This window comes from Ruditapes philippinarum, unplaced genomic scaffold, assembly GCF_026571515.1.
Source record: "Ruditapes philippinarum isolate M1 unplaced genomic scaffold, ASM2657151v2 ctg3249_1_1_1_1, whole genome shotgun sequence".
Classification (NCBI taxonomy): domain Eukaryota; kingdom Metazoa; phylum Mollusca; class Bivalvia; order Venerida; family Veneridae; genus Ruditapes; species Ruditapes philippinarum.
This window is the reverse complement of record NW_026864970.1, coordinates 180,705-204,693: the sequence shown is the minus strand read 5'-3', so window position 1 is coordinate 204,693 and position 23,989 is coordinate 180,705. Positions and strand designations below refer to the sequence as shown.

Below are 23,989 nucleotides of genomic sequence, written 5' to 3'. Positions count from 1 at the left end.
ACACATACATAAAATCACTTAATGGTTAATGCGTACAAATACGTGAGGGATCAAGTATATTTATTGCACACATTTATAGTGAAATTAATGTCCAACCGGCGCAGATTTAATAAACTACCTTAAATACGATCTTTATTGCTTTAAGCTAGCCATATACCGTCCTTAAATTGAGGCAGATAACAAAATTTATTCAAATGCCCTGTTATATATTTTTCCCCGTTTTTATTTTTCAGATTGTTGGATTTTATATTCCACCTAAAGTGATTTGAGGATTAATGATAGTTTCCTGAAAGTATTTAGGTAAGTTGAGTAAATATAGTTTCATCATATTTATCAGTATACCGTAAGAAACATTTATTTATCCAAATCGAAAAGAAAAAAGTAAATGTTTTTAATTTATAGACTGGTTCAAATAATTTGTATGTAATGACTAAATGTTAATGTCAAAAATATTACATGTAGTAAGAATGATTGTCAACCTCAAATGACCAAATGAATCTTTTTCCCTCGTCCAATTCGCATATGTCCGGCAGCTTTGCTGGAAAGGGAGAGCCTTAGATAAGTAATCAAGGGGTCATTGGTTCGACTCCCGGTCGAGGCAATAATTATTATCCGTGATAATTGATCTTCAACATTAAGTATAATGGTCATTTGTCTCTCAGCGCTGATTCCTGTGGGACTGTGTAGTAATTACCGGCTATTTATCAAGGCCTTTCAGATAGGTGGATCGGCGGCTAGGATATGGCAAAATATGTGTTATCAAACAAATCATGTCTAAGTAAAATTCTGAGTTTCCGTAGATCAATGAATGTCTAAACGAATAAAGTTTTTTTGTCATACATACATAGCTAATTAATCAAACAGTAGGGGTATCACATTTATTATTCTAAAATATTTTAAGCTCACCAAAGGAACTTAATGTATCAATTTTCTTGACAAATGAAAGTGGTTTTTGTGCTACAGTTTACTTCTAGAAAATTTACTGTGTTAAATTGATACATAGATTTCTTGCCCAATAATACTCGTATGTAATGATTTTGTAAACATAGGAAAGAGAGGAGATATTGTAACAAAAATGAAACCCTGGATAAAGCATGAAAGAGTGTATGTATATACTTGACCATCATGCGGACATTTTTTGTCTCAAAGTTTATATATGTTTTTAATGAAAAAATTGTCCCTTGAAAAGGGACCCTTATTTTCATATTTGAAAATGGTTGTGTGTGTGGTGATGATTATGATGATTGTGAATGGGAAGTTTTTTTTTTCTGCACGGTTTTTTGCTTTTGAAAGGACAACCGTGTTTTAAAAAATTTTTCTTCATTTATTTCTTTCTATAAAGGCGCCCGGGTTACCCTTTTTTTTTGACTTTCGTGATATTTTTTTAGCTTTTTTATTTCATGTAGTGTTTTTTTCCTTTGGTAAAAAAGTTTTTCATTTCTTTTTCTTCCAAAATTTTATTATTATTAGACCTGATGCCACTGGCATCGATTTCATATCAACTTTATGTGTTGACGATTGTTTGTTGGCCAATAAAAGTGTCTCGCCAATGAAAGCTAGCTTTACTTCTTGGACGCAATCAATCAATTTGTACATTTTAGATGATTACAAAACTAGAGTCCCCCTGTTGTGTTTTATTTATATAAATAGATTGTATGAACGTTTTTTGTTGATTCTTTTTGTCGTGTATGTAATTCGTCTTATAGACTCTAGTTACGTAATTGTGATTTCTACATCCCGTTTCTGTATAGGAGAAGAACTATATATTTGTACTTAGCCCAGGAGAGCACTGTCTGTAACATGGTCGATAGTTTTTTACAATTGAAGAAGAAATGCGATACTTAACTTTTCTGACACTCTCTTAGATTGTTTAACATGTATATACCATTATACTATATATAATATAGCTTTGACAATGTTGTCACAAACATGTGACCATATTTTGAAAAAAAAGATTTGTTGAGTTTTACGTCGCACCAACATAGAATAGGTCACTATGCGTCTTTACAGTTTCATTGGTTGAGGAAGACGTCAGGTGTCCTTCCGTGCATAATTTCAGGCACGAACGGGTACCTGAGTAAAACCGCCGATACAATTACCACTTTAACGATGTTTTACATGCAATTCAATGTCAATAAAAGATATATTAAATTTATTTATTGGTAAACCCTTCTGTGTTCTGGCGTTCAATTCACCTTTCTTTTGGTATGGTTAATTTACAGTTTGAACACTTCACCAAACATACAAAATAGCATTAAGTATGTCTTGATATTGATCATCGGTAATACTTTATCAGAGATATATAATCCGATATTCCATCTTAATATAAAGATGGTATACCATATAGACTATAATTATCTCTTGAGAGAGTACGTGTCACGTCAAAATAGACATAAAACGGCTTAGCTTTGGAATGTGTATGGACTAACCAAAATGTTGTTTTTACTAAAAGAAATCAATACACTTGTTTCAGATACCATCTCCCATATAATTATTAAAACTTTGGGTACTCCCATTATAGTAATTCAGAATTTTTCGAGATTGCTTTGATTCCACTGTCATATTAATCAAAGAGAGATGCGTGATCTTGTGTGAAGATAAAATTCGTAATTATTTACACTCATTTAGCATAATTGGCGAGACACGTGCGGTTGGCACGGAACATGATTTGATGTGTATTGCTCGATCTGACGAAGCCGACATTCTATTAATACTACTATCAGCTGGCGTTGATTGGTGGTAATCTCTAGCAATGCAAACAACAACGTAGCAGGTTATACTAAAATGTTTTGCTTCTATGAGATGATGCATACTCATACTATACGTGAGACTTCTATGTTCATTGCAACGGCCGGCAGCATACTTTTTATAAGTAATATGAAATTTTGTATTTTTATTTAAATTGTTAATTAAAATCAGCATAAAATATTGTAATACTTGTATAAATATAATGTTTATTGTATTAATTTATTTACTTTAGTATGATTTGAATGAAAATAAAAATTCAACAATGCATTCTAGTGAAAAAAGTCTATTTTTACGATAAGAAAGCAAGCGATAAGAGCATATATATTGTATAATGTTTTCTTAGGAGTAAGAATGCATCTTTCTTTACAAATGTTGCAACGTTAGAAATGGTTTGTAGATATCTTTTTTTGTCTGAACCGTTTGCAGTTAAGCACTTTCATGTATCAAAGGCAAATTATTAAGTTTTGAGTCAGTATATCAAGTTTGTTATATTGTGTACCATCTTTCAATTATTTTCTTGGACTATTTTCATTAAGCAATGAATGGTTTATACCTAGAATTGTTTTTATAATTTTGTAGAATTGTTAGATGTTAAGTGACCTGTTAGGCCTTGCTAAAAGACGCAAAGTTAGAATACCAACCCTAACAAGGAAATAATAGGTATGTTGCCATAGCAACATTGGCTCTGAAAAATATGCTTAAAATATAAACGTGATATAATCACACTATTATAAGGTTGTCTGTTGCGATGAAAGGTCGAGCTATTATGATCGCTGCATCGTCGTCGTCATCGTCGTCGTCATCGTCGTTGTCCTCCTGCAAAAACTTTAATGTAGCCTATTACTCAAACAATTTTAAAGGTATCATAATGAAACTTGAAATACTTGATTATCATGGCAAAGGGCAGTTGTAGGAAAATGGGGCATCATTCTGAAAGCTAAATGTTTGGAGTTATGGCCCTTTTTAACAAAGAATATTTGCCAAAATTTGATAATTTATCAGACGAACGATAACACCGAAAGAAAACACGTATATTTTAATATCAAGACGTTTCGTCTACACTTATGCAATTCGATTATCCAGAATTATTACAGAAATAAATGACAGTATGGGAAATCTTGAACGAGAAAAAACACATATCTGATTAACTTGATCGAGAGTCGGCTGTCTGAGAACCTCTACGAGAGAATATAGGTATGTCTAACAAAACACCATTGGTTTTATATGATAGAGCATTTATAAACAATATTGAGTTACTTCTAGGCTGTATTCTTTTCTACATTGAGTGTTATTTGAGAATACCTTTTTGAAAATATAGGGGAATCTTAAATGAAAAACAATTTAATTTGTGCATTAGACAGGGTTTCTAGTGTCTACGAGCGTCTATGGGAGAGTTTCACTGTGGTATCGGTTTTATATGATAGAGTATTTTATAAACAACAGTAAGTTACCTCTCTCGGAATATCATCAGACCAGCTGGAAAGATGTTGTTTTCTTTGCTTTAAAATATGGAATGGAAAATAAACGTGCATACCATGGATACTACAAATATATATTTTTAATAATGAATATTCATAATGTGGATAAATGAATTTATATGAGATTTGTTTATAAAGATACTAAACATATCCTGTCGTATTAAGAGAAAATTGTGACATACAGTTCCGGATTTAATATTAGAATTTAGTGAAATTGTGTAACGATAAGTAACGAAATGTTTAGCAACGATAAGGATTTCTAACTGCGGGTAAGTTACACTTGTTATAGAATATTCCCTATAATCTAAGCTTTATACTTTTGCTGAAAGGTAAATATTTGAAATTATAAGCTTAAAGTGGATAGGTCTGCAATGGGCACATATTCCAGTAGTATTTCAAATATTGATACAATCGATAGAAATATATCTTGGATTTTCTTAAAGATCCTGTATGTTTTGTGATTGATATTGTTACTGTGTGTATACGAATGAATGAAGTTAAAGCTTAATGAGGGTCCATCCGCCCTTTCGGGCACAAAATGCAGCTTGCGCTGTCGAGTACGGACCCCGGACATGTCACCAGTCATGTCCTGAAAGAGTTAATTTTGAAGCACAAAGTGGTGATAATTTACCTCCATGCAATTTCCACGGAGTATTAGCCAAAGATATGAATTTTGAGCCAAAAGTAGGTCACTGTACGGCGGTCAATGAGAACCTAAATGTACAGTAACCTGTGACAATAGGAAAGGTGGTTAGCCTTGAAAAGGGCTGTTTGCGCCAGCTATAGGCCTGCCTTTCAAGCCGTCTAACCGTGCAAGGGGCTCACGCACCCTAGCACACGGTCCTCGTCGACCCCAGCGCCTACTTTGTAGGGCCACTCCCCTCGGCATTAGTGAGGACACCGGCAGCTGGTCCGCAGTTGTTGACGAAGTAGGAGTTTCGTAGTTAGCGCCCACGGTTGAAGGCAAAGTTTAAGTTGTCTAGCAGCCAAGCTGTAAATCTTCTTTATATAATAGAAGTATATAATTATGCAAATAAAACAATTTTCAAACATCGAAGAATATTTAAAATGTGTACTGCAAATATTTGTGCACATTATATTTAAAGGAATAAGAATGGATCGATTGATGTCTGTCTAATATAAATATTCATCATTTAAAAAGAAGAACCATGACAGTTTCCCTATTGACATCAACCCTATAAGAGAGAAATTCGTGTTTAAAGACACTATTTTTTACTTGAGAAATAAGTTCATGGACGCCGCCATTTTGGCGTTCTGTCATTCTCGCGAGACAGACGAGACCGAGATTGTGACGTGTAATACCCACTTCCGGTATAGTTGTACACGCTGGTACAACTGAAAAATATCTTGATGAAGAACTTATTAATTTAATTGCGTACATTATATATTATTTATGAAAACATCATATGGAACTGAATTGCTTTAATTAATTAATTGAAGACGCCGCGACATTAATTATCATTTGCCCGATACTCAAGCTTGCTGATGACCCCACCACATGATTTAAGCAATGACTGCTTAATTTTCAAAGATAAACCATAAATTTACTTTGGGTACTATGAGAAACTTCTTCAAATTGACGATATATCCTTTTATTTTGTACTTAATTTTCGCTAGACAAGCTGTCCAAATAGGGTACATCGCCGGTCATATATCTTTTTTCAGGTAAAATATCAACTAAATCCAATATGCTGAGGACGCGATTTTCCGCCATTGACGCTAAAAATGAGAAAGGCGCAGGAAAATCGGCAGCCAGACTTATATCGTATGAAAACAAAACTGTCCGTAAATGTCCGTAGATGTCTATTTCGTCATTAGAATATTTGACAAGGGTGATTAACCAATTAGGGCAACATTGTGCATGATCAAAAGGTCTGTCGGCACAGAGGCATACAAGGAGCAATAAAAATCGTCAGTACACAGTGTGACAGGAGCATTTGGTGCAAATTAGGAACAATTAAAATGGACAATGCGCAGTATTAGACATAAGTAGTAAGAACCAGCAATTGTGTGAATAAATTATGCAAATTAGATTTTTGAGCAGCCAATAAAAATGATTTGCCTGCAGTTAATATTAGGCTACGATTACGATGCGCAGCATCATACGTTGACAGACATGTTAACAATTTACTTTTCAAAACAGTTGCTGATATTTTTGAAATGTGTACATCAATTATAACATATGTTCACACCTTTAAATTTGAAAGTCAGAATCAAACTGCAAAAAATTAATTATATGTACTATTAAGAACACGTTTTAGTAGGGTTTTTATAATGGAAGTGGCTAGCGTACGGGCCCGTACGGCTAGCCAAAAGTTTTAGCCGTACGTGAGTCACGTACGACTAGCAAGGACACGCTGTATTGGCTAGCCGTACGGCACTTTTTCAAAATTTTAATGGAAGTCGAAAATGCATATGTTATTTTATGACTTTAAGCGAGGATTTTAACCAAGAAACAGCATTAATTGTCTTTGGATGTTAACTTTTTAGAGATTAATCGCCTTGATCGCTATATATATCGATCTTTGTCATCGCAAGATGTCGAGAAAAAATAGCCTTTGCTTGCATTTACACCAATTGAAATAGTTTACAAATTTTTGATAATAATCCTTTTTTGTTTCATTAAGTTTAATTTTCGACACCTTTTTATATGGAAAAAAAACAACAACAACAAACACTGAAAATGATTGTTGTTAGGCTCTTTGATAATTGCGACAATTACCGACGGTACTGTATCAAGGAAAGTTTGCATGTTCCGTGAAAGGCATTCTAAAATTCTATTGTCAGTCCCTGGATATGTTTAAATTAAGGCTAATTAATTGATTGACTGTGCTTTTATGTTCGATATTTATCTACTGTTTTGAAAATTATATAATTATTTTTGCATTTCACCGTTTTTTCCCATTCAATGTTCTTTTTATTTATTTATTCCACTCCGATCATTTTTTATTCGATCCATGTGCTTAAAATTAACAAAAATGATTTAATAATTCATACAAATTAAACAACAAATGATAAGCATGAAAATCAACAATTTTATAACGTTCGACTTCCATATAATTTTGAAAATTGCCGTACGGCTAGACAATACAGTGCGTCCTGGCTAGTCGTTCGTGACTCACGTACGGCTAGAACTTTTGGCTAGCCGTACGTTTCTTTATTTTTTATTATTATTTTTTTTGATATTGTTTCGTATTTTGAACCATAAAAAATCTCCTCTACACCTCCTGTGAAAATTAAATTGTCTGATCAATACTTTATTATATTAATATTTCCTTACGATTCAACTAGATTTATCATGAATCTAAAAGATGTGGGGAAATGACATCACGCGCACCTGTTTTTATACGGCCAATACACAAACATGGCCGCGCTTACCGATTTGTAGAAATCGGTGATTTAGCGATTTAAATTTTGTTATCATTCGTTTAATATTATTATTTGGCGGCAGAAAATTTGCAGACTTATTATTTATAGTGTTCTTTTTCTGAAATCAAGTTTTTATTTTAACCTTGTCTTTCCCTTTAATCAATTAATTATATGCATTCATTTATTATTGGAAAATTTGACTTAGAAGTTATAGAAAATAAATTTTTAATTACCTCCCTTTATTTACTTGAAATGTTAAATTCGGTCATATCTTTATAAATAATGCTTATTGGAACTTACAATACTGACAAATCTTAATTTAAGCATCATATTTATGAAACAAAACCATAAAAAAATGTGTTACAGGACCTTTAAAAATGCGGATTAAAAAGTAGGAAAGACAAAAAGTAATTTATCTGATTCATAATAATATTTTGAATTATAACACTTAAAAAGACCCCCTCCCTAAATCTACATATGTTAGTTTAGATATGTCCTAGTGTTCCTTTGATAAAGCAATCTACTCGTTATTCATCATCAACATACTTGAGCCGCGTCATGACAAAACCAACATAATGGGTTTGCGACCAGCATGCTGTTCGCTATCAGTTCCCCTACTTGTAAAAGAGTTGGTAAGCGGGCAGCATGGATCCTGATCAGACTGCGCGGATGCGCGCAGTCTGGTCTGGATCCATGCTGGTCGCAAACCCATTATGTAGGTTTTGTCATGACGCGGCTCATTTATATGTTACAGGAGGCAAATAAACAACTGTTCAGTTCTTCTATTTATCTTGTCTATAAATTAATTAGCTTACGGAAGTTAACAGAAGCAGATATGTCAATTGTGTATAGGATCTGTTTCCAGCCTTAACCACATGCCGCAGTTTTTTGTTGTTGTTTTTTTTTGCTTTCTCCAAAACAATATATTTTCGCAAACGACCATCTGATTTAAAGAGAAGGGAATGAAACATCAAGCATTTCACAGTTTTGTGTTTTAATATGAATCAAATTAAACAAAGCATACACAATATTCTTAACAAAATTGAATAAAGTAATTCTTTTTTATATCTTACTGTTCCTTGATTTAAATATCATGTTACTTAACTTAAATTATATTACTTAAAGAAATATTGAAGCAGTTTTTAACTTGAAAAAGGCAAGACAAGTATCTATTCGAAGAGACTTTGATTGCATGTCTTATCTGATTGAAAACCTTTCAACACAGAACCGTTTATGTTTGTATGCAAAGTAAGCTTTTCTCGAATGCATTGTCACTGTATGAAAATTAAACTAACATCGAATTTAGCGGAAAAGTCTATTCTTATGGTACAGTAATAAACGAAACGGGTAATCATTGAAGTCATTTCTGTGGTATGAATTAACATCAGTGGTAAAGTCACGCAGTAGACAGTTACGTCAAGAATAATGGTATATATTTTGCAAAAGAGATGTTTATGTGTTGTGTCACTTAAAACAGAAACCTTGTGTTAAGCGCGGTGGGTAAATTCATTTCAACTGACAGTTGTCCCTATATGTCTAGTTCACACAGACATACAGCTTCCAGGTAATTTATGTTGACATAATGACCATCGGATAAAGGTCATATTAAATGTGTTGCACTTCATGAATAACAAGTACTGTATAGTTGAGCAAAACGCAGTGTTTTGTGTTTAACATAAAAAGTACATATTTTATAACAGTTCTTAAAATAATAATAATGATACAGACAATAAAACTAAATTGAGGTACAGTGAAATAAAAAAAAATACGACTAGAATTTGTTTCAATAACTATCATGCTAGATAATAAAGACCCCTCTTTACTGAGTCAAATTATTACTAGTATTTAATAGATCTAGTTTAAATTTGACTTGACATATTTACATATTTATTTTGCTTAATAGTTTCTTAACAATCTTCTATTAAATTAACTGTCATTTATGCTATATTATGCAATCATTCTTGAACGATCTACGATTATATTCAGGTGTGTATTCAAATATCATAAATAATTTAATAAACATATTGCTTGGCTAATTCCGATCGCTTCTGTATTAGAATCATATTATAAAACAAGGTACATGTACATTATATTAATTTGTGGATGGTTAAAAAGTAATATGTCAAATATTATCACTATTTTAATAAACGTTGAAAAATTGACTGACATAATCCACTCCGAACCGCTATTTCTTTGTAGCAAAGATGCGTTGACTATGCATCAAAGAAATAACGATGCGTTGACTACTCATTAAGTTGTATCAACAATATACGTGCATTTGGCAACGTACTGACATTGTTATGGATTACTGCAGAAGTCATTATCATACCTCTCTTAGAAGGTGTTGATGTGCGGTAATTGCTTCAGATAAAAACATTAATTAAATGATGAAATTTAGGCGTTAAATAAGTTATGGTATATTCGTGTGATTTGTGTTAATTTCCTACTAAATTTACATGCAAAGTCAAATCAATTAAATTAAACTGCTTAAGATGATTTTTTGTTCGTTCTATAATATTACATGTACACAATACAAATGTTATTTCTGCAAAATTGCATCGTTGTCAGATGTATTTGATAGGTTTACTTTGACTTTAAACGACGAGGGGAAAGCATTCTGAAAGTGCATTTTAGTACTAAAGAATTAACATTTATTTTCTGAGCACTGTTAATTAGTCTGGCAACTATAGAGAATATTAGTTAGCAAGGAAAATATCAACAACACGATGTGTATGCAATGCGTAAAAAGTTGCCTGTATCTGCTAATATTACTTACATAACATACAATAACTGACAGAAATGAAATAAACTTACTTCTGCAGGAGCTATATCTATGTAATCAATATTGCTAAATAAACACAAATACTGCTAACAGGCCTGGGAGACCATATGCTGGAATATCTTAGTATGATATTAAACGGCTAATGTTTTTAAAAAAATTGGAGTACAAAGAAAAGATACTCGGTAATCAATTTATAACACATCTAAATGGATACATTGCTTATTTATAATGTCCCTGTTATGTATGATAGATTTTAAAGGAACTCCACTTAGGTCCAAAAAGCCTGAACAAATTCTTACATAGACTAGTTGAGACACTTAAAACAGAATAATATGCAAAATTTAATTAAGAAATATACTCAGAAATGAATTGAAAATTGTAATTTTTTGCTATAATCATGAACCAAATTTTAGTGGTCTTTTTTAGCAGTCTGGAAAAACGAAGTAAGCGAAGGACCTGATTATTTGCAAACAAGCTGTTGGTACCTATATTATATGGAACCTTAATCTCGAAAATCTATTTCTAGTATCGCTATAAACCTTAATAAAGTAATAATAGTAATAAGAAGTACTACTGCGAGCATATTTTGCATTTACTATGCAGGAAAAACAATGAATTAGTCTGTATACGGTTCTTATTAATGTCCATTTACTGTGAAGTATTTAGACATACTAGCGCATGTCATTCAAACGACAGGGGGTATCTAATTTTATATACCCAATCATTATGAACACCCCGGGAGTATCTAGTGTTGTCCGTCTCGTTGACAGATTTCAGAGACTACTTATATACGGCAGCTGGTAAACATCTTACAATACTGATACATTAGCTTTATCTTGTGGAAGACACAATGGCAAATGTACAAACCAATTCAGAAACGCAACCTTATGTTGCCGAAATATAGTCACAACGACGCTAAATGTCGCACTTGCCGCTAAAAGTCGCAACCGCCGCTAAATGTTTCAGAATCATTTGCCGTTAAATATCGCAATGATGATATAAAATGTCGCACCATTTTCCATTACCGTTGAACTGTCAAATTTCGCAATATCTAAATTAATGCAAAACAACTGGTATTATGTCAACATTAACGGTATGTAAGTGCTCTGGGGACTAGCTGTCTATCAAAAAGGAAAGGATTTGATGTGATGTACAAAATAATTGGTTGAAATTGAAGTGACCTTAGTCGGTATTATAAATTGACGACCGCAATTTATGCCAAAGAGTCCAGTGGTGATAAAACACATTTATATACGTTCTTCATTTAGTAACCTAGATGAGGACACCAGCTTGAGATGGATCTAACAGAATGATTTAATTAAAATTCAATCTCAGATCAGACGTTTGTGTCGACCTTTCACCTACAAACATGTTTGTCCGCGGTTTTATCTGAAATAAAGGAATAATGCTATCGGTATTATTATTTTGGCACAATCAGATTACAGTTTTACAAATTTTAATGTTTAAGGTTGCATATGCAAAATGTCAACCCAGTGTGTCTTTTATTGAGAATGTTACATACGCCCGAAGTGAATATGCTGCCGTTGTAGGCAGAAATGTATCTTCGAGGCTGCATATGACGACTGAAAATGCTCTGAAACTAGCTTACATTCTCACAGAAAATCAAGCTCACTCTTTTATTAATTCGTTTTATTCGTATTGTGCATTTATCGACAATAGGGGCCTTTTAAACTATGATTTGCAAAAGTTTTCTGGTGACAGAATAAATGTTAATGCCAAGAGGTGCATCGAAAAAGCTTTTTGATGGCACGAAGTTACAGGAAAAGAATTAAACTATATTCACTACGACCAATTTTTTCTATATATGTAAGTAATCTATTACGTCACTCGTAGACGTAGGGTTATTCGTAATATTTTCAGGTGATGAAATTTTTGTATATATGACAACTATTAAAAGCTCTTCACCTCCACACTGCTGGAGCCGAAATGAGTTCACCAGTATAGAGATATATGTAAACAAGCCTGTACGTCCGTACAGACAGAGCTTATAGCTGACTAACTTTTGATTGACAGTTTTAAAAAATGGAAGCTTGAAATGTGAATTTTACAAAGATAAGGCTTGCAAATATGTACAGTCTTTATCAGTGTCAGTTAATCTGTTTTTCCTTGCAGCCCATCACATTACCAGTTTTATTACAAATGCAATAAGTCGAATATAGAAATTAAATGCATAATTTGGCAAACATGCCCCCAGGTTAATATTTTCAAAGCGTGAAAATTATCTCCCATATTTAATGCATATAAAACGTTTTTGAAACGTTCATGCTTTGCAAAATTTTATTAATTCTGTTATAAACATAGAACGCAAAGAAGAAAATATTGTAAATTCAAAACTTTCCAAGAAATTATATATGATCTTTTTAAAGTTTCATAGCGGACAAAAATGGACGTTAACAAATACCCCACTTGGTCTGCATTAATAGTGTTGTATATAAACCAATTCAAGACGTATTTATGAAAATGAGCCTCCTAATCAATAACGATTAGGAAAAGGCATATTTTTACAGTCTGCTCTTCAATATAAGGGCGGACGACTTTTTGTCCCTTTCTCAAAAGAGAAGGGGAATCCTGTGATGCGTGTATGTGGTCGCACGGTCACTTTCCTTACATCATGTCCTCGATGCATGTATGTGGTCGCATGGTCGAAAATCTTTAATAAAATGACAACGTTTTCTATAGTGCTTGGTATGGAAACGTCTGGTGAAAAATTTTAATGTTTCTAAAACAAATAAGGACTTTTTACTAATAGTTAGGAGAAATAAATCTAATAACAACTTTGTAACTCTTAATAAAATGTTTAAAAAGCCTAATTAGGTGAAATGAAAATATTTTAGCAGTTGACAAATAAAATCTTAATAAGGAGGAGCTTAAATAAGACTTGTAAGTATGACATGCACAGTCCAATCCAAAGTAGTGTTTAGTCATTAAAATATCCCACCAACACAGCTATAAGGTCATAAATAAACGTTTGTATCAGAATATAGTTGACAATAATCGATCAATATAGAAGAAGGTCTTTGGAAACTGGTGACCGTTGAAGACCGGAGAAGGTCGAACATAAAACGATTATTTCTTTTTAAGAAAATGATTAAATTTGCCTACCATTTTATGAATAATTCCGAGCAAAATATAAATAAAGTAAACACACAAGTTTACGCAGAAAATGTCTCTATTTATTATGGAAAATGCCACACATCATTCAAGTTTTTCCACCTTAAACGGTAAAATAATTATAGAAAATTAGAAGTAACACGTAAGTTTTTTTGCTGTCAATTAGGTATGATTTGGACTAATTCCCTACAGGTAAATCCGTAACGTACCGGCAAACGGTATTTAGCTGGGTTTTCGAAAAGGTCAATTAACCAATCATATACGGTTTACAGATCACATGCTCCTCCCTGTACCGAAAACAGGTCACGTGCTCCTCCATGCCTCAAAAAAGTTAAACGCGTACCAATAAATTTGCAAAAGTACGCAAGGTAATACACTTAAAATGTGGGTATTATATACACCTAACAGAGGTAAAGTTGCATAACTACGGTTAAATCAATGGTGCAATATCACGCCTAATAACAAACCATGAAATAATTTTATGTGTATGTTGATAGAACAAACAAAATATTGTGCAATTTATCACTACCATTGCGACTTTCGCGTCATTTAGCGGCGGTTGCGAATTTAAGCGGCAACGGTACGACAATTAGCAGTGGTGCCAAATTTAGTGGCGTTGCAACATATAACGGTGCTACAAACCCTCTTGTATCATAGTTTGGAGACCTTTCTGTTGAAAATGTGTCAGGGTTAAATCGTATACATATACATGCACCGTGCGGTAACTGGAGTGCGGGTATTAGTTACCCGCACTCCAGAGCATGCCCATTGATTGGCTCATTTTTGCTGGGGTTTACATATTGTGACGGCAGTGAAAGTGAAATCGACAGAAATGTCATATTTAGATGCTCGTTAATTGGTTTATTTTTGCCGGGGTTTCATATTGTAACAACAGGGAACGTGTTTTTATGTTTGACTATGATACAAAAGAGAAAGAACACCAAAACACTCGGTAATCTGATTAATACTCGGGGGGCTACGCCCCCTCGTACAAATCAGATAACCTCGTGTTTCAGTGCTCTTTCTATTACTTATTTGCTGATAGATAGATTTTTAAGGAGCGTATTTTATTAATGTCCTGTTCTTCTCATCCAACTAAATCTTGTTACCTTACTCAAGTAGCCATTGACATGAAATTACCCCGAGCATGTAATGTTTGTTGCAACTTATTACACGGATTATACTGATAATAATCTATCGGTTTTCTGCCATTTCTAGTTTTATAGCGTCTGATATAGTAGGGTCTGATTACATTTTATTTATTCATATATATGATGCTGCGAGGTCATCGATTACATATGGTATATATTTCGATCATTCATTAAACCATGTTAAGAATAATTTATGTTATTATTTCGCTCCTCTCCTTTTTATGTGCATTATTAATGCGTTGTGTTTCTTGTTGTTAATGTTTTTTTTATATTTTACTTTTTGTTCATGCACGCGATAGACAGATTTGAGTTGCTTTCTTATAATCTTACCTTGATTTATATATTACTAGGAAACTCTGATATTTTTCCTAGAAATTTACCGATTGATATGCTTTTATTACGACATCATTTCAAAGCTTAACTAGAAAAAAACGGTAATGGAGAAAATGTAGATACATACAGAGGGACATATTTCATTATTTCTATGTTTGATGCTGCTGCTCATCAAACGCTCTCTTCGATACACCTGCAACTTTAAAATGCTCGTTAATAGAACCATTAAAGTCTCGTAAAATAAAAAGAAAACTTAGCCTAGCTGTAAATGCTTTTCTCGTTCACACTTGTGTTTTAATGATGTATCCATCTGTTCAACAATAACAATTATTCATACCTATTTTTTTATTGCGATTCACGATAGTTTTCCGCAAAAAAACGCGGACATTAGACTTAAACTCCCGACAGTAACAGCACTCACATCTTGAAGTTATTAGTGTACAGTTTTATACCGTAGCAAAAAAAGGTTTGATCATTCGAGACAACAGAAACTTCAGAAACTTCTTTTCTTTTTTGCTTCAAAGAAAAAGTTTAAGTTTCATACTCTTATATTCTCATTACATCGTTTAATTAACAGTGGAGTGGTTATTTCTTTGTTTCTTTGTAAACAATGAGGGGATATTTTGAATGATTGTGAAGGCTAGACAATGTTTAAAAGTATAATATGCAACGTTCAGTTGGCAACAGTTGCTATAACAATTTATGCTTCCTCGATTTGTTTATGGACTTTCATTTATTTTGCTGCCCAAAAGCATTGCAGTCTATCCTATGCCACTTGATAAAATTGCTTCAAATATTTTCAAAATTGAATGCTGCTTAAGCCGGAGATTCTTTCTTGTAAATCTTATATTTCATTCAAAATTTTAGACCAATGTTGCGTTTGTAATTGCAATCATGTACAAAATTTATCAAATCTAAGTTATGAATTTTGTTAAATGGCATTCAAAGGCTCTAACATTTCTTCATATCGTTCAAATCAAACACTTACGAATGTTTCCAGATGTTTTACTGATATTAGCATTTCTACCTAAAGTAAAAAATTGCGTTCATTTTATGGTTCTATTTTATTACCGCTCTTACCAAAACAAAAATATTGTATAGTGCAAAGAGTTCCTGGTTGCAATTGCTTGAGAGAAATGTCGTTTAATTGTCATCACTTTCTCATTGTTTCATAGTCATCTAAGATTCCCAGAAGACATTGATAATGTATTGTATTGTCCTTCAGCATACGTGTTAGTTTAATAATCATCAATAACAGCGACAGATGACAAACATTCTACTAAATGTTTTTGACAAACCAGTAGTCATGTATGGGAATTTTGTGAAATCTTAACCACTGTTTATCATCTGTAGCTAATTCAGTCGGTGACTCATTAAGAGAAATATTTGAAGTGTTTCACGAAACTTGGGACATCATTTTATGTTCTGTGATGCATTTCGTAGACATTGTTACCAAAATCAGAGATCCATTTGATTTTGATCACCGTTTCCCTCTTATAGTACAGAATTTCAAATAGAATTCATTTGAATGACCTTAGGTTTCGATAAATGCATATTTGAACCTTGGATTTAGGATCACAAATACAAGCATTTATGCATTAATACAAGACTAAACAAAGCCTTTAATTGATTACATGTACATCCAAACTTGTTATGCTCGTGCTATCATGTTTGTGGAGATTTGTGCTTTTCAACGTTTCTTGAAAAATACTTCAAATTACTACTACTTTAATACATGTAATATTCGCTGAAATACATTTTGAGATCAAATACGTAATTATGATGAGAATTGAACGAGTTTAACAGGTTGTATAAACATACCATTAAATTTGCTTAACAAATATTGCTCTTTGCAGAATAAATAACATAAAAGATGTCTTGCTGCAAAAAAACGATAAATATTCTATTGAAGAAAAATGATTCTGTTGATAGGGTGTTGTTTTTCAAATAGCATATTTGTGCAGCCATTTCTTAATTTTGTTTAAAAACGTATATTTAATCCAAATGTGTTAGGTTATCTCTCTTTTTAAGACAAAAACGATAATGGTAGAGACTGAAGTCTACTTTACTTATTTGAAATAATAGATTGACTTACACGGCTTATTTAGCTTTAGTAAATTCAATCGGTGTAACAATTATTATACACAACACAACTTTGTTAAATTAATTCAAGAGTATGCTGTAAATTTGTTTATAACATATAGTAAATTAACAAAGAATTTTTAAGTAATGTTAAAGATATACTATGCTCAAATTGGATATCAGAAATCTTTGGTTTTTGCAACACAGTCTCTTTGTAAATATAAAATAAACATGTTTTGACTTCACACAAAGTAGATATTCTATGTTTAAAACTCTACACACTATAAGAGGTCACAATATGAATATATAGTGTTGTTAAAAAAAATGGCAGTTTTTTTAAGAAAATACCAACTTAACTTGTCCTGTAGAAAGGAACGCGACTTCCAATACATAGTTAATTCGTTTTATTATTCAAATTAGAGATATTCAGTAAGGATTTCATAGTTTTTAACAAATTTCTTTGATTAAAATATTTTACTTAAAGATGTGCATAGTATATCTTTACGATCTAAGTATTATATAACGACATAACAACATATCATAATGAAAGTTTTTTCAATGAATCGTATTCTGACAGTACATTGTTAATTTGAAAACAACATGATTTTACATTAAAGTTATTTCTATATTATCAACACATAATCTGTTGTTATAGATAGGATGAGACTGTTTTGATTTTTTTCTTTTTATATTTATTCTGGCATCATAATTTCAATATCAATTACATGACAATAATCCAGATACAAAACAATTCTACGCAATTAAATTGTAAAAGAAGATAATACAATTAAGTACAGATGTTCAGTTAATCAACACAAATTTTGTTAGAATCAAATGCATTTTACGACACGTGTTTGTTATAATTGCTCTTTGTTCTAAGTGCCATGAAACGTTTCATTTAGCCGCTGGACCTTTGATGCGCAATGCCATCAAACGAAAAGTAATTGACTATGTCACCTTGTTCATATCTTTAGCACCTCCATAAAGTTCTGTATGCTTATCACGTAAAATGGCAATACATTTTCTGAATGTTTCACGCTTATCTGCGTGGGAGCACGTTTTGTTGAATTGACTTCTATGAAATTATGCAAAATCTGACAACAAAAGTTTGGGTTATAAGTTTATAATCGTTTGTTTTAATTCAACAAAGGAAATATGCATTATTTGAAAATAAATGAGGTCACTGAATCAATTCTTTAAATTCAAATAATTATTTAAAATGAAAGTGCATTGTTTCCGCACTATATTTCAGTTTTTGGTTTATTTATTTGTTTGTTCTGTTCTTTTTTTGTTAATGTTTGGTGACTATACATATATTTAAAGTAACAAGAATAACTAAAGAATGAACATAGAAAAGGCATTTCATTTGTATAACAGAGGGTAAATGCATTTTTTAAAAATCTTCTTTTTTTCTTATGTTTTGATAATGACACTTCAAATAACAAGGCCGTCAATGCCGCGAGTTTTTTTTACATGGCGCCCTGAATCACACATATTAAAAAATGTGCAACAATGACCATACAAACGAGATTTTATTTGTTTATTCATGTTTTGTTCTCCGTGTATTTATGATACTTGCAAGTCTAGTTTTTATGCAAGAATAAAGGTTGCTACACGTTCGACTGCACAATTTGAAGTTTAGTAAAAACCATTTTGAGTTAGACATAGTTTTGTTTCCCTTAATTCTTTCTATCGGTATTTGAATAAATTATTTGTCCGAAATATATATTCGCCATCATATCATATACTACATTATATCATATAGGATAACAACAATTGATTTGAGGTTTATAATTGCGTTTACTGAGTAAAACACCACAATAATTACAGCATACATTGGCAATTTTAAGTTTCACTTTGCCATGACTTCAATAATTATTACTAATGTCATTCAAATCTAGACATTATATATTTTAGCCATGCTTTATTTTGAAATATATTGATCTCCAAAGACATATCCGCCTCTAGCTTCAATCGAAGTAAAACTTTTCTACATTTTAAAATGATGTAATGAACTTTACACAACATTTTCTGCAACCTTGAGCAAATACAACATCAAAGCTAATTCTCACTCTAACACTGTATTAGCATGCAACGCAAGACCTCACGCAAACGACACATAATCCCAGAATGTAACTTTCTCTACGACGACATCCAACAGAAGCTGCACGCTAATGATTCTTGATTGTAATTGTTTGAGAAGAAACAGGCTGTAATTAGCATCATTTCATTGAAGCCCCTGAAGCCTTACAGTTATCCAAGAATCTCCGAGGAGTTTGCTAATGTATTGTATTTTTCTTCTACAAGCCCGCTTGCGAGAATTTCAAGACAGCTGACAAGTTACCGCAAACTGTTTCTGACACGGACTTGTCATTTGTATGGGAAATATTCTGAAGTCTTACACGATTATTTTCTTTTTTGTCTGTTGATAAAAAACTGACTCATTTAGAAAACACTGATCAAAGGGATGTATCAACGAGATAAAAATCGGTTTGAATAATAAAGTCAGTTAGAAATTGTTATTCAAAGTAATTACAAAACAGATATAAAAACAAACAAACAACAAAAAACTTTCGATGGAATGATTACTGATGCTCAGTAGTTAAAGTAGAGAGCGGCGCATGCGCATAGAATAATTTTGTTGAATTACATACAATCATGTATGTATATCTTATATATCTAATGCTTTTACAGTATCTTCAATGTTATCTTTTTTCAATATCGAATAAAAATGTTATCATAAATATTCAAATGGAAACGTACCTCAGTTGGTAATTTTACAGTGTTTTACCTTACTTATACATTAAAGTATATGAATAATATTTTATTTTCATACTGTCAATAATGTCCTTTATAAAGGAAAAGATCATTGGAATATACTTTTGCAAAAAGTCTTAAAAGATGAAATGAAGGTTATTATCATACCCTATAAATCATTTGCTAATTCCATTCATCCTGATACGGCTTCTCTCGGTTTACAAAATGTTTTAATAATTAAGCAGGCGAAGAAATAGACAGAATATTTGTCGATATCGATCAACGCTAATGATTCTCCAGAGCTCCTTAATCCGATTTTCTATGCTAAGATGAAGATGGTTTACCTTATATATATTGATTACCAAACGAAAGTGTTGCGTCCAGAAAGAAAAAATCACCACGACCTTTAAATAAGTTGGAATGAAATAATGTAAATAAATACAAATCACGTATTAAATCAATACTTCCTATCATATGTTTTGTAATTATTTAAATTACCTTTGAATTCTCCCAAAATGCATTTTGAAAAAGCGATTTCTTTATTGCTTTGAATCGTACTGCAAGAGACTGAATATGCAGGTATAGCCTCTTTAAACTTTATATGATTTCTTATTGATACTCATGTATAAGTTCTTGCAGTTATCTTTAAAACAACAGGAACAAAACGTTTAAAATGTGCCCCTAACAGTAAGTATGTGCGAATTATAAGGACAAAAAGGAGTGGGTACAACTGATTTTTTTAGCCGGTCATTTCAGTAGTTAATAAATATATCGGTAACAAAACGTTACTTTGTTAATACCAAGTTGTTAATAAACAGTAAAATATACAATAATAATCTGCCCATACTACTTTGAATTAATGATCGCACCTTTATTCACTTTCATAAGTTACCATTATTTAAAACATATATACATGTATTCCCTTAGAGGTCAGCTGGTATTATTGTTACTATATAGCCTCCATGACTAATGAAGTCTTTTGAAGTTGATAACAAGTCACGTGCAATGCAATATATGACACATAATTAGAGTACCCAGGGGAGAGATAATGATAAGGTGTGGTGTAGACTCCTGGGCAGTAGGCGTGGTGAAATGAAGATGCCTTTATTGATTTATTGCTATGCTTCGTTACTTTACATGTATCAGTTATTTCATATACCTTGTCTTATTCTTTATTATAAAAACGTTTTTCTCCTTTATTAAAACAATTTGAAAAGAAGATACACGATGACTGAGGAAACAAAACATTTTATACGTTTTCCAATTCAATTTATTCAGAAAAGTGATTAACGTGAAACTTTTGAAGTTATTTTCTTAAACTTTAGTTGTTTTTCCTTATTTTGACGCCGATTTATGAATGAACTAAGTTTAAAAAAACCCTTAATTGACGCAAAAGTTCCTAATTCATTGCATCTGCTCTATATTTTTGTGTCGGTTCCTTTTTACGCCGATTATCTTTTTTTAAAATTCTTTTGATATAAAGATAAAGTAAGAAAAGAAAAGAAACTATGTTTCTCTTTGATTCATTTGTTCCATTTCTTATCTGAGTTAAACATCAATAAAAAGGTCGATAATGTAGGGACATCCTAAATAGAAAACAACTCTATAAATATCATCGAGACTAATCTAGGAGTCTTATTATATGAGAGTAGCTACACTATAGGAATTAATATATAAACAACAGAGGAAATAATAGAGTGATGTTTATATGAACTACTGGACGTAAAGGAAATGTTTATTGTGTTTATGTATATCAAAGATACTACATCTATCTACAGAAAAAAATGAACTTATAGTGATCTGGGATTTAACGTACTGTAATAATCAGTTGAAAATCTGTCATAGCAAATACCAACACAAGCAGGTGATGTGAGAAAAAATGATTTGTTGGAAATGCAGTCTTCGGTCAGGACGACAATGTGCTTATGAGCCATTTTGCTAAAAGTAAGTTCATAGTCATTTAATTTCGAATAATCTATCTAAATATCTTTGAACGTAAGGCAGAAGAACAGATATAATTATTAAGCAGACTATGTTTTGAAAAATATGCCCGATGATGCATATAAGTATCGCATGTATATCAAAAAAAGGCTTGTCTCTCTCATGTTTATATTTTCTATCAATTGCATGTTCAGGGACATTAATCAAATAATGCCATTTATGCCGATTTTTATTTTCCATTGACTCCAAATAAAAAACCTTCAGAAATGTTTAGGTTATGAAAAGATTTTGGAGAGAGTCTGGATAAAAACATAAAACAATAGAACCTTCCTTCTACACATTATCTTAGTAGTCTTTTGTTGCAAAATATGAGAGAACATTGGTATAATACGTCATGTATATACAGAGTGGCGCTTGCTGTCATACATTATTAATAATTCAATGTGTATTATGGCAGTTGAAAGCCTTCTGTATTTCATATCCAATTATTTAGAGTATACATCTCTCTCTGTGAAAAACACTCATAAAAGTACCGGGTTGCCTGTTGACATTTATTGGCGACGCCGGTGAGCGGCGTCGTCTTTTATGGAATACTTTTTATTTTGGCCTATGGAAGGAGCTGTTATTATTAGCAGTTAATTTCATGTTGTGTTAATTATATTTATTTTGATTCGTAAAAATCAAGTAAACAAATATGTTGTTATATTTGTATTTAATAACTTTATATAAAAAGCATGTGCATTGTGATATTATTTTAACGAAATTGCAGGCTCAGATTAACAGCTTGTCCCTTTGTTTTATTGACAATACTAAAACCCGGATTTCGAATATCGTTGTGGTCTACATTGATGCTCATTCATTTATATATTTTCAAAACTTTCCTACAAGAAGAAAGTTCACCTGCAAATGAGTATTAGGATAGGTAATGGACTGTTGTAAACGATTATCCTATTGATTTTATCCATATTACGTTTATCTGTTGAACAGAATGGTTGTTTTTACAAAGTGTACCAGTATCCGGATGTTGACAGCTATCCGATTTTCTGCAATTACTGCTGTCACATGGCCATCTACTTTTTTATGAATACTTTACCATTAATTTGCATGGCATAATTAAAATGAGCCTGCAACATTTATTAATTTTGATGTTTAGGGTGTTCTTTTGGGTTTCATGTTTTCTTTATTTCAAGGGGAAGTAACTCATGTTTACTAAATTATTTGTTCTTTTCTGTCTATCTTAGGTATTACTTACATTTTTTGTTTTATAAAATTTACCAGTTGTAAGGTCATCAAAAGCATAGAGGCCCTGATGAGTGAATATTGATATATATATACTTTTACTGGCTTTATATACCCAATATTTCATATTTATTTAATACAAACTTGGAATTATTAATGTTATGTGCATACATTTATATCTTAGTATATTGGTATGATGAGACTTATAATATTTCTGAATTTAAAGAGTTGCAGTTATGTCATTATTATTAAAGAGATGAGACTTTCATTTAAAGTTATAAATGATAATACATGTATTGATTGAAAATGTCCTGAAACTTGGATCAAGCAATATAATTGATAAAGCCTCAAAAAATCATGTTCTGAAAAGTTATTCTAATTTTTTTCTAACATGTGCATAGTTTGAAAAGGACAGCTTCTGCCTTATCTATTTGTAATGGAGGGATACCGGTCTCAATCTCCAGGTCTCCTGAGTCAACCCGACAACAGACTTTTCATAGAGTAGATTGATACTTGTCCTTGAATAAATTTGTACACTAAATTTTATAGTGGGTGATTTGTGCCACATGAAAACCAACAAAGTACAAAAAGTAACCGGGCGCCAGATGAAAACATGAAAATACAATCTACCACAAAGTGGTTCGTTTGTTGCATTTTCATGTTTTCGCTCGGTGCCCTTGATGTAAAATACAAATCAGCCTTCATAAAATTTCTTATCATAGATATTGTACATGTATTAGCACAGTTATATTCTCTTTCAAATTGACCTGTTATAAATAATGGCACAACCAATAACTGTCTTAGCCCTTTTTAGTAAAAACAATTATACAATAATAATTATATAAAGTGTTATTTTAATTAAGACTATGAGTATGTAAGGTTTTTTTTCTTATTTATTAATTAAGAATTAATTATCTGTTAATTCAAAAATCTAAATATCTGTCACGGTTTAGAAC

At 31.9% G+C, this 23,989-nt stretch overlaps 1 protein-coding gene across 3 annotated transcripts in view; it reads left to right on the top strand.

Annotated features, from left to right (window-relative positions):
• The first annotated feature begins 240 nt into the window (after nt 1–240).
• The window catches only part of LOC132727446 (uncharacterized), a 107,552-nt gene continuing 83,803 nt past the window's right edge, over nt 241–23,989 (top strand). The window contains exon 1 of one of the 3 annotated variants that reach the window (XM_060712968.1): nt 241–300. The gene's annotated coding sequence lies outside the window, so the exon portion shown is untranslated. Of the gene's footprint in view, nt 301–4,192; nt 4,496–21,717; nt 21,798–23,989 lie in introns of those variants that run through there. The other 2 variants (XM_060712967.1, XM_060712969.1) reach the window with 2 other exon arrangements.